The following is a 13,279-nucleotide window of genomic DNA, read 5'->3' as shown; positions in this document are numbered from 1 at the left end:
TCAAATGTTTGCTCCACTTTTTATACTAGTTAGCACAGGAATACCGTAAATTCAATTGTCAGAACAATTTCACATTGATTCTGAGGTGATGCTGCTCTGGAGAATAAACCACAGAGAACACACAAAAATAAATTATTAAACAATTGTTTTTGCTGACCGGTTCCTATGCAGCTATTTCTTTTGGATTATGAAAGTAGGACAATCAGACTCCGCAATCTGAAGCTGCTGGAATTCTTTGACAGAAAATCCTGCTGGAGAGTTAGGTAGCTTTATGGATGTGAACCCAGGACACTATTGGAATAGATCAAGAGCTCTTTTGGAGAATTATAATGCCTAATGAGATTGTTAAAAGTAGGCATGAATCTGCATGAAAAGTACATAAACTCTTTAGAACTGACAACAGAGTGCTGTTGAAACAACTGTCAACCTGTTAAGATATTTAAATGTCCTTTCCTTTAAATATTTGCAAAAGAAAAACTGTCTGCATTGTTAAAAATCAATTACTTGTTTTTTTTAACCTCTCATAAGTTTGAGAGTTATCATTAAAGTATTTGTGCTACATAATGGATTTTACAAACTTCCCTATCAGAGTTGGGTGTTTGTCAATTCATAGTTCAACAAGTAACTCCAAATATTTATACATACTTTGAAGTAGAACAATGAATGTAAGTATTCCCTTTCATTAGGTTTGGAAGAAAGGAAATATAGTGAATGGATTTTATCAATGTGTGTATATTTTTGAAATAGTAAAACCTCAATGGACATTTACGAACTTGGTTTAATCTCAGCATGAGTCTTGAAGTCTACAACTTGTGGATAGTGGATGAATTTGCAGAGTAAGTGTAGGGACAAAGGATCATGAATGCGAGGCATAAGTTAGCATTAAGTTAACATAGGCACTATAAATGGCTTTGAGGTGTATGGAAGAGCATAGATTATCATACAGAGTATAAGCTTCCATTGGGCGTGCATGAGTGTCTAAGGGACAGTGGATAGAGGACTATAGGTTGTCATGGAGGGGATATGGAACCATGGAGAGGTGGGCAGTGAGGATGAAATGGCATACTTGAGCGTGGTGAGTATATACATGTGGGTTTGGATATTAAGAACTGGGGCGAGGGGAGACGCTGTTTATGATTTATTGTTTATTTTCCTTCAGTTTCTACTAGATACCAATGCACTGGAGTGGCCTTTTGCCTAGCCCAGGTTTGCATCTGATAGCTTCCAAATACTTTTTGGGTTCACCTGCCAAAACTTTCACAAAGCCTGGTCCTACAGAAAGAAAATCCAGCCTCCTGTACCACTTGTTCCTAGGCTAAATTCGTGAAAATTGGAAGTATCTGATTCTTGTTTCAATGAACTAAATATCCAGTTTAGTATATTCTTCCTGAGTTATGAAGAGTACAGAGCAATGACAAATGGTACTTCAACTAACAGAATAGTTTTTTTTGCTTGACTATAACTCAGACCATTCTAAACTACATAATATAAATCAGTGATTATGTCTTCATTCAAATCCGGAACTTTAAACACTGTTATTAGTTGTAAGTAGTCTCAGCTAAAAGAAATCTATTGCTATGGATTAACTGAATAAAAAAAAGCTGAGCCTCCCTTTCCTTCAACAGACTTTCACTGCATCCATTTCCCCATGACGTGACTGCCCCAATTAGTGTTATGCACATTTCCTGCTGTTACATTAATTTTTTGCTGCTAACAAGTTTGCGTTGTGTCAGAATCAAGTGGCAGTATGATAGCTTCATATCATGAGCTGTTCACAAAATAATACTTAATTAAAATAAGAAACTCTTTAAATCTATTTAATTTCAGGGAAATCACGCTTAATTTCCAAAGTGATCATCAAACCCTTAAGACCATAAGATATAGGAGCAGAAACTTGGCTATTCAGCCCATTGAGTCTGCTCTGCTATTCAATCATGGTTGATAGGGTTTTCAACAGCATTTTTCTTTTTTCTTTCCATAATTGTTGATCTCCTTGTCAATCAAGAACTTATCCATCTTTGTTTTAAATATACTCAATGACCTGGCCTCTACAGCCTTATGTGGCAATGGGCCCCACAAATTCACCACTCTCTGGCTAAAGAAGTTTCTCCTTTACCTTGTTCTAAAAGATCTTCCCTTTACTCGAGCGCTGTGCCCTCGGGTCCTCATCTCTCCTGCCAATGGAAACACCTTCCCAAAATCCACTCTGTCCAGGCCATTCAGTACTCTCAAAGTTTCAATAAGAACCCCCATTGTCCTTCTATACTCGACTGAGTATAGTCCCAGAGTCCACAAACATTCCTCATATGTCAAGTCTTTCATTCCTGGGATCATTCTCGTGAACTCCTCTGGACCCCTGCTCCAGGACCAGTACATCCTTCTTGAAGTATGGGGGCCAAACCTGCTCACAATACTCTAAATGTGGTCTCACCAGAGCTTTATAAAGCCTCAGAATTTTATCCCAACTTTTATAATCTAGTCCTCGCGAGAAGAATGACGACATTGTATTTGCCACCCTAACTACTGACTCAGCCTGCAAGTTTACCTTAAGAGATTCATGGACTCGGACCCCAAATCCCTTTGCACTTCATATTTCTGAATTTTCTCTCCATTTAGAAAATAGCCCATGCCTCTATTCTTCCTATCAAAGTGCATGCCCTCACATTTTCCCATGTTATATTTCATCTGCCACTTCTGTGCTCACTCTCTTAACCTATCTAAATCTTTCTGCAGCCTCTCCGTCTCCTCAATACTACCTGCTCCTCCACCTATCCTTGTATCATCTGCAAACATAGCCACAATGCCCTCAGTTCGTTCATCCAGATCACTAACGTATAAAGTGAAAAGTTGTGATCCCAACACCTTATGGAACGCCACTAGCCACTGGCTTCCATCCTGAAAAGGACCTTTTATCGCCACACTCCGCCTTCACCAGACAGCCAATCTTCTATCCATGCTACTAAGTGGCCTCTAACACTATGGGCCCTTATCTTACTCAGCAGCCTCCTGTGCAGCACCTTATCAAAGTCCTTCTGGAGGTCCAGATAGATAACATCCATTGGCTTTCCTTGGTCTAACCAGCTCGTTACCTCCTCAAAGAATTCTAATCGACTTATCAGGCATGACCTCTCCTTAGTGAAACCATGCTGACTTTATCGTATTTTACCATGCATATCTAGGTGTTCAGAAATCTGATCCTTCACAATGCACTCCAAAATCTTACCAACGATTAAAGTCAGGCAAATTGGCTTATTATTGATCCCTTCTTAAACAGGTGGTTACATTAGCAATTTTCTAGTCCTCTGCAACCCTCGCTGACTCCAGTGATTCCTGAAAGATCACTACTAAAGCCTCCATTGTCCCTTCAGCTATCTCCTTCAGGACTCTAGGTTGTAGCCCATCTGGTTCAGGCAATTCATCCACTTTCAGACCTTTCAGTTTTTGTAGCACCTTCTCATTGGTGATGGCCATCAAACTCATCTCTGCCCCCCCAACCCCCACCCCACTCTCTTGAATTTTTTTCCACCATGAAGACTGACGCAAAGTACTTATTCAGTTCCTCAGTCATTTCTTTGCTCCCCATTACTACCTCTGCAGCATCATTTTCCAGCAGTCTAATGTCAATTTTTTGCCTCTCTTTGGCACTTTATATATCTAAACAATCTCTTGCAATCTTTCCAAACATTATCAGCTACCTTACCCTCATATTTAATCTCCCTCCTTATTTCTTTCTTCGTTGTCCTCTGTTGGTCTTTGTAGACTTTCCACCACCCTTCACCACATTATATGCTTTCTCTTTTGCTTTCACGCTGTCCCGGATTTCGCTGGTCAGCCATAATCGCCTAATCCACCCTTTAGTTTGCTTCTTTTTGCTTCTCAGGATGAATTTTTGCGATGGATCTCGAATTACTCCCAGAAGCTCCTGCCACTGCAGTTCCACTGTCTTTGCTCCTAGGCTCCTCTTCTAGTCAATTCTTGTCAGCTCATCGCTCATGCCTCTGTTGTTGTCTTTGATAAACTGTAATACCATTATATGTGATTCCACCTTCTTCCTTTCAAACTGCAGAGTAAATTCTATCTCATTACAGTCACTTACTCTTCAGGGTTCCTTCACCTTAAACTTCCTTATCAAGTCTGCCTCATTGTACAACACTAAATCCAGACTTGCCTGTTCCCTAGTGGGCTCCACCCCAAGCTGCTCCAAAAAGCCATCTTGTAGACATTCCACAAATACCTTTCCTTGTGATCCATAACTAACCTGGTTTTCCCAGGTTACCTACATATTGAAATCCCCCTTGATCACTGTAACCTTGCCTTTCTTACATGCTTTTTCTATCGCTATGTATACCTTATGCTCCAAATCCTGACTACTGTTTGGAGTCTGTTGATAATTCCCATTATAGTTTTCTTACATTGCGGTTCCTCAAATCTACCCACAGAGATTCCACATCATCTGATCTTACTTTGTTTATTATTATTGATTTAATTTCATATTTTACTAACAATGCAACTCCACCCCCTCTGCTTGCGAGCCTGTCTTTTTAAAAGGATGTATATCCTTGGATATACAGCTCCCAGTCCTGATCCCCTTGCAGCTATGTCTCCTTAACAAATTTTTGCTTTGCATTTGTGTTTTAATAACTCATATAATGTGGCATCACTTCTTGGCCATTCCCAATTTTCCCGAAGAAGATAGTAGTGTGCAGCTTCTTGAACACAATGGAGTAGATTGCTAGCCTATATCAGAGAGCAGTTAGGAGTTAACACATTGCTGGGTCGATGAGTTTTTAGGACAATCCAGAATTTTAATTGTCATTATTACTGATACAAGTTTAGTCCAGGTTGTATTCAATTTAACTGGATTCAAATTCCCTAGCCACCACAGTTCATTTGATCGCAATTATTAGTTCAGCAACTTAACTGCAATGATAACATAATTTGTGAATTATTTTTCAACACTGACAGGAAGATGCACAATATTATTATATGGGAACTAAATTTATGATAATGATTTCTACCAGTTGTTCAATTCCATGAAGCTTTAATGCTTAAACAACAATATAAGATCTGATATTTTGGTTTGCAAAGTCATGGGATGTAAAGATTTAAAAGTGGAAAACTAACCTGTAAATCATTCTGTATTTTCTTTGCTGATTCCAATTGTTCAAAATATTTCCCTTTCTCTAATTTTTCACTCATCAGTTCTTCTTCTAATTTATTTTGTGTTATTGTTTTGTCATTCTGAAATATTCATCAAAAGAGATTAAATTTAACACAGACATTTAATTTGGGAATCAAAGAATTGCAACCGAAAAATTAATAACTTTACTCCAGATTGAGTATTTTCTTAAAAATGAGTTTAGAGCAAGTTGTGATGAACTGATTACTTTCCTTGTCCATTCTAGTCACAACTAAGGTTGCAATTAAAAAGAGAGACGATTATTGTGAATTATACAATTTCGGACAGTTCAAGTCATCATGCTAATAACGTGCATTTCATTAACACAAGTTTGCTGGAACACAATTGATGAATTGAGGACAGTATTTCTAAAGCATGAACATTTAAAACATGTTGGCTGGAACACGAATATATTGACAACACTTTAAGTGCTGTTTCTAAAGTGCAATTTTTCTATAATTTGGGGTTGCACAAGAACATAACCATTGCGTTATAGAAGTATCTGTATACAGCTTATTATTAGAAATAAGTCAACAAAGTCCCTTAAGTAACACTGTAAGATGTAGCTTATTGCAAATAAAACCTGCTCAAGTAAAAATGAAAAGTTAATTACAAAGGATGTAGAATATGCATATGTGCACACAAATGCTATGCTAATATGCACCCTTCTGGAAAAATAAAACACACAACCTCCCAGCTGGGAAAAACAGAATAACACAATGCAGTGTTATTTTAAGAGTACTTTAGCCAACATAAAATTACATTCAGGAAAAACAATTATTCAGACTGTTAAAATCTTTGGAGCCAGAGTCAATTTTCCCACAACCTGTTAGTGCTAGAAGGCATTCTGAATCTGTAATGATTAGTTGAATGAGCTTTCCTGGATACGTTAGCAGATTTTGAATTCTCCTTCAGGAACTCACCACATGAGGTCATGATGTCTTCCAGTGCTTTCAACAATCAAACATTGATGAGTGAGGGGTCACAGAGAGAGAAAGAGAGAGAGAAGGCAAAGGCTCTTGCTTCAGGCAAGTTATCTCACTAAGTATATTGTACTGAAATCAAATTGATTTCTTCCACCCATAGAAACATGTGATCTGTTGGAAAGTATCGTGGACTTAGTGGGATTGAATTTTCCAAGCATCTGAATTACATGAGTAACAGGGAGAAAGTTACAGAGTTAGACAGTCATAGTGATGTACATCATGGAAACAGACCCTTCGGTCCAACTTGTCCATGCCAATCAGATATGCTAACCTAATCTAGTCCCATTTACCAGCACCTGGCCCATTTCCTTCTAAACACTTCCGATTCATATACCCATCCAGACGCCTTTTACATGTTGTAATTGTACCAGCCTCCACCACTTCCTCTGGCAACTCATTCATACATGCACCACCCCCTATGTGAAAAAGTTGCCCCTTAGGTCCCTTTCCTATCTTTCCTCTCTCACCTATGCCCTGTAGTTCTGGACTCCCCCCACCCCAGGGATAATATCTTGTCTATTCATCCCATCTATACCCCTCATGATTTTATAAACCTTTACAAGGTCACCCCTCAGCCTTCAGCGCCCCAGGGAAAACAGTCCTAGCCTATTCAGCCTCTCCCTTTGGCTCAAATCCTCCAACCCTGGCAACATCCTCGTAAATCTTTTCTGAACCCTTTCAAGTTTCACGACATCCTTCCTATAGGAAAGAGACCAGAATTGCACATAATATTCCAAAAGTGGCCTAACCAATGTCCTGTACAGCCGCAACATGTCCTCCCAACTCCTATACTCAATGCTCTGACTAATAAAGGAAAGTATACAAAACGTCTTCTTCACTATCCTATCTATCTGCGACTCTACTTTCAAGAAACTATGAACCTGCACTCCAAGGTCTCTTTGTTCAGCAACACTCCCCAGGACCTTACCATTAAGTGTATACGTCTTGTTCTGATTTGCTTTTCGAAAATGCAGCACCTAACATTTATTTAAATTAAAGTCCATCTGCCACTCCTCAGCCCATTGGCCCATCTGATCAAGATCCTGTTGTACTCTAAGGTAACTTTCTTCACTGTCCACTACGCCTCCAATTTTGGTGTTATCTGCAAACTTACTAACTATACCTCTTATGCTCACATCCAAATTATTTACATTAATGACAAAAATTAGTGGACCCAACACTGATCCTTGTGGCACTCCACTGGTCACAGGCCTCCAGTCTGAAAAGCAACCCTCCAGCACCATCTTCTACCTTTGAGCCAGTTCTGTATCCAAATGACTAGTTCTCCCTGTATTCCATGAGATCTAACCTTGCTAACCAGTCTCCGATGTGGAATCTTGATGAACGCCTTATTCAAGTCCATATAGATCACGTCCACCACTCTGGTCTCATCAATCCTCTTTGTTACTTTTTCAAAACACTCAATCAAGTTTATAAGACATGATTTCCCACCACAAAGCCATGCTGACAATCCCTAATCAGTCCTTGCCTTTCCAAATACATGGACATCCTGTCCCTCAGGATTCCCTCCAACTTGCTCACCACCGATGTCAGGCTCACTGGTCTATAGTTCCCTGGTTATTCCTCACCACCTTTCTTCAGTATGGCACCACGTTAGCTAACCTCCAGTGTTTTGGCACCTCAGCTGTGACTATCGATGATACAAACATCTCAGTAAGAGGCCCAGCAATCACTTCCCTAGCTTCCCACAGAGTTCTACAGTACACGTGATCGGGTCCTTGGGATTTATCCACTTATATGGATTTCAAGACATCCAGCACCTCCTCCTCTGTAATATGGACATTTTTAACGATGTCACCATCTATTTCCCTACATTCTATATCTTCCATGTTCTTCTCTACAGTAAATACTGATGCAAAATACTTGTTTAGTATCTCCCCATCTCCTGCAGCTCCACACACAGGCTGCCTTGCTGATCTTTGAGGGGCCCTATTCTCTCCCCAGTTACCCTTTTGTCCTTAATGTATTTACAAAAACCGTTTGGATTCTCCTTAATCGTATTTGCCAAAGCTAACTTGTCCCCTTTTTGCCCTCCTGATTTCCCTCTTAAGTATACTCCTATTGTCTTTATACTCTAAGGATTCACTCAATCTCTCCTATCTATATCTGATCTATGCTTCCTTCATTTTCTTAACCGAAACCTCAATTTCTTTAAGTCATCCAGCATTCCCTACACCTAAGAGCCTTATCTTTCACCCTAATAGGAATATACTGTCTTTGGACTCTTGTTATCTCATTTCTGAAGTCTTCCCATTTTCCAGCCATCTCTTTACTGCGAACATCTGCCCCCAGTCAGCTTTTGAAAGTTCTTGACTAATATCATCAAAATTAACCTTCTTCCAATTTAGAACTTCAACTTTGAGATACGGTCTATCCTTTTCCATCGCTATTTAAAAACTAATAGAATTATGGTCGCTGGCCCCAAAATGCGCCCCCACTGACACCTCAGTCACCTGCTGTCTTATTTCCCAATATTAGATCAAGTTTTGCACCTTCTCTAGTAGGTACATCCACATACTGAATCGGAAAATATTCTTAGACACATTTAACACATCCTTCTCCATATAAACCCTTAACACTATGGCAGTCTCAGCCTATGTTTGGAAAGTTAAAATCCCCTACCAAAGCCACTCTATTATTCTTACAGATAACTGAAATCTTCTAACAAATTTGTTTCTCAATTTCCTGTTGATTAATACAATCCCAATAAGGTGATTATCCCTTTCTTATTTCTCAGTTCCACCCAAATAACTCCCCTGGATGTATTCCCAGGAATATCCTCCCTAAGTACAACAGTAATGCTATCCCTTAACAAAAACGCCACTCCCCCTTCTCTCTTGTCTCCCCCGCCCCCCTTTCTATCCTTTCCTGTGGCATTTGTATCCTGGAGCATTAAGCTGCCAGTCCTGTCCATCCCTGAGCCACGTTTCTGCAATCGTGATGATATTCCAGTCTTATGTTCCTAACCATGCCCTGAGTTCATCTGCCTTCCCTGTTAGGCCTCTTGCATTGAAGTACATGCAGTTTACTTTATCAGTCCTACCTTATTCTCTGCTTTGTTCCTGTCTGCTCTGACTGTTTGACTTGCTCCATTTCCCGACTGCACCGGTCTCAGATTGATCTCTTTCCTCACTATTTCCCTGGGTCCCACCCTGCCCAGCTTACTAGTTTAAATCCTACCAAGCAGCTCTCACAAATCTCCCTGTCAGTATATTAGTCCCCTTCTAATTCAGGTGCCATCTGTCCTTCTTGTACAGGTCACTTCTACCCCAGATTCTAATGAACCTTTCTCTCCTGCACCAGCTCCTCAGCCACGCATTCATCTGGTCTATCTTCCTATTCCTGCCCTCACTAGCTTGAAGCACCGGAAGTAATCCAAATATTGCTATTCTTGAGAACCTTTTTAAATTCCCACCTAACTTTCTTTATTCTCCTTTTCAGAATCTCATCCTTTTCCCTTCCTATGTCATTGTTCCAATGTATACAAAGATCTCCTGTTGGTCCCCTCTTCCTTTTGAGAACATTCTGCACCATCTCCGAGATGTTTTTGATGCTGGCACCAAGCAGGCAACACACCACTCTGATTTTTCGCTTCTGGCCGCAGTCACATCTGTCTGTGCCTATGACTAGAGAGTCCCCTATCACAATTGATCGCTTGAAACCCGACGTGCCCCTCATTACATTAGAACCTGCCTTGATTCTATACTCTTGGCTGTTTGTGTTACACTCCCTTGAGAGACCATCACCCCTTAACTTTTCCAAAACAGCATACTTGTTTGAAAATGGGTTGGGAGAACATGGTGAGAATGAAAAGAAACAGGCTCTTAACATCAAGAAAATTTTGATTTTCCCCTTAAAGTTTCAACAGCTAGATAAAGATCGTGCTAGTGAGGAGGGGCCTATTTTCAAGAACCAATATCTCATTATTACCTCATTTGTATGCATGTTGCCAATATCCCAGAAACTAGAAATCACCAATTTCCAACTTTAAAGTCAGAACTGTAACCTGGTAGCTTCAGTCACCAGCATTTTCTCTGGGCATCAACTTTGGCTCGCATTCCTTAACATCACAGGGCATGCTTTATAAACAATGATCCCCTGCATCCACAGAAGTAAGCAAGGAAGACACTCAGCAAAAATGTATCCCAGCAAGGAAGAAAGAATAAATCAACCAAAGCTAATCAAGGAAGTTAAGGAGAGTATGAAGTTGAAAAAATACATGTAAGGAGGTAGATAGCCATTAATACTGTGACAAATTGAGAATCCAGCAAAGCAGAACCAAAAAGATAATAAACTGAGAATATAAACCACAAGGGCAAACTAGTGAGGAATATAACAATTGACATAAGATGCTTCTGTAAGTATATATAGAAGAGAGAGGCCAAAGTTAATTTAGGCCCCTTGCTAAATGAATTTAGGGATATGGTGTCTTTTGGTACTGCTCTTTCCCTTCGGGTTTTCCTTGATCCCATCTGTAAAAGATATTTCATGGCGTCTCTTTGATGTCTAATTTCCTTTCCAATGAACCTTCAACATTCTGTATACTTTTGAAAGGTCCCCCTGTTTTAATGTGGTGTAGCTGATATATGCTTCTTTCGTCTTCTTTATCAAAGTCTTGATATACCTGGACATCCAGGTTCTCCGGACTTACTGCACTTGTTCTTCACTCTTCGAGGAACACCCTGACCCTGAATTTTCACTATATTACTTTTAAAAGACCTCCACTTTCCAAATGTAGACTTAGCTGGAAGTAGCTTTTTGCAGCAGAGAGCGGCGGGAGCTGGGCGGAAGTGAAGTCGGAGCGCAAAGCTGGTCGGGAAGTTATTTGAGTGGAGAAGGAACCCGAGATACTACACGTGTAGTGTCTCCCACCTTCCCTCCTCCTCTAACCTAAAAAAAAAGGTAAGCTACTTAGTGTTCTTGTTTTGGAGACTAAGTGTAGAGTTATAGCAGCGCAGGCAGTGGAATGTTCCTCCTGCAGGATGTTTGAGGTAGGGGTGACCACCGATGCTCCTGCCGACATCATCTGCAGGAAGTGCAGCCAGCTCCAGCTCCTCACAGACCGCGTTAGGGTACTGGAGCTGGAGTTGGATGAACTGAGAATTATTTGAGTGGCTGAGAGGTGAATAGATAGAAGCTACAGGGACATGGTTACGCCAGAGAACAGAGGTAGCTGGGTAACAGTTAGAGGTGGGAAGGGGAGGAAGCAGGCAGTGCAGGGATCCCCTGTGGTCGATCCCCTCAACAATAAGTATACTGCTTTGGATACTGTTGGGGGGGATGGCCTAGCAGGGATAAGCTGCAGTGACCGGGTCTCTGGCACGAGGTCCGGCTCTGAGGCTCAGAAGGGAAAGGGGGAGAGGAGGAGAGCGCTAATTATAGGAGACTCTATAGTTAGAGGGACATTCAGGCGGTTCTGTGGACATGGGCGAGACTCTCAGTTGGTTTGTTGCCTCCCGGGTGTCAGGGTCCAAGATGTCTTGGACCGTGTCTTCAGAATCCTTAAGGGGGAGGGTGTGCAGCCAGAAGTCGTGGTGCACACTGGCACCAACGACATAGGTAGGAAGAGGGGTGGGGAGGTCATTCAGGAGCTCAGGGAGTTAGGTTGGAAGCTAAAAGCTAGGACGGACAGAGTCGGCATCTCTGGGTTGTTGCCGGTGCCATGTGACAATGAGGCAAGGAATAGGGAGACAGTGCAGTTGAACACATGGTTGCAAGGATGGTGTAGGAGGGAGGGCTTCAGGTATTTGGACAATTGGACTGCATTCTAGGGAAGGTGGGACCTGTACAAGCAGGACGGGTTGCACCTGAACCAGAAGGGCACCAATATCCTGGGAGGTAGGTTTGCTAGCACTCTTCGGAGGGGTTTAAACTAACTTGGCAGGGGGATGGGATCCGGACTTGGAGTCCAGCAAGTAGGTTAGCTGTTTTTCAGGATGTCCAAGAATGTAGGGAGGCTGTGGAGAAGGTAGCACTGACAGGGAATACTTGCGGACACAGAGATGGGTCCAAGCGTGTCTACTTCAACGCAAGGAGTATCAGAAATAAGGTGGGTGAACTTCAGGCGTGGATTGGTACTTGGGACTACGATGTTGTGGCCATCACAGAAACGTGGATAGAAGAGGGACAGGAATGGTTGTTGGAGGTTCCTGGTTACAGATGTTTCAGTAAGATTAGGGAGGGTGGTAAAAAAGGAGGGGGTGTGGCGTTGCTAATTAGAAATGGTATAATGGCTGCAGAAAAGCAGTTCGAGGGGGATCTGCCTTTGGAGGTAGTATGGGCTGAAGTCAGAAACAGGAAAGGAGCAGTCACCTTGTTGGGTGTTCACTATAGGCACCCCAATAGCAGCAGAGATGTGGAGAAACAGATTGGGAAACAGATTTTGGAAAGGTGCAGAAGCCACAGGGTAGTAGTCATGGGCGATTTCAACTTCCCAAATATTGATTGGAAGCTCTTTAGATCAAGTAAATTGGACGGGGCGGCGTTTGTGCAGTGTATCCAGGAAGCTTTTCTAACTCAGTATGTAGATTGTCCGACCAGAGGGGAGGCCATATTGGATTTGGTATTCGGTAATGAACCGGGACAAGTGATGAGCTTGTTAGTGAGTGAGCATTTTGGTGATGGTGACCACAATTCTGTGACTTTCACCTTGGTTATGGAGAGAGATAGGTGCGTGCAACAGGGTAGGTTTTACAATTGGGAGAAGTGTAAATACGATGCTGCAAGACAGGATCTGAGGAGCATAAGTTGGGAGCATAGGCTGTCAGGGAAGGATGTCATTGAAATGTGGAACTTTTTCAAGGAACAGATACGACGTGTCCTTGATATGTATGTACCTGTCAGGCAGGAAAGAGATGGTCGTGTGAGGGAACCTTGGTTGACGAGGGAGGTTGAATGTCCAGTAAAGAGGAAGAAGGAGGCTTACATAAGGTTGAGGAAACAAGTTTCAGACAGAGCATTGGAGGGATACAGGATAGCCAGGAGGGAGCTGAAGAAAGGGATTAGGAGAGCTAAGAGAGGGCATGAAAAATTTTATGCATATGTGAGAAACATGAGAATGACGAGAACAAGGGTAGGTCCGATCAAGGACAGT

The sequence above is a fragment of the Chiloscyllium plagiosum genome, unplaced genomic scaffold, assembly GCF_037043375.1.
Source record: "Chiloscyllium plagiosum isolate Xiang-an unplaced genomic scaffold, Cpla_swu_hap1 HiC_scaffold_26, whole genome shotgun sequence".
Lineage (NCBI taxonomy): Eukaryota > Metazoa > Chordata > Chondrichthyes > Orectolobiformes > Hemiscylliidae > Chiloscyllium > Chiloscyllium plagiosum.
Note: the sequence above shows the minus strand (reverse complement) of the source record.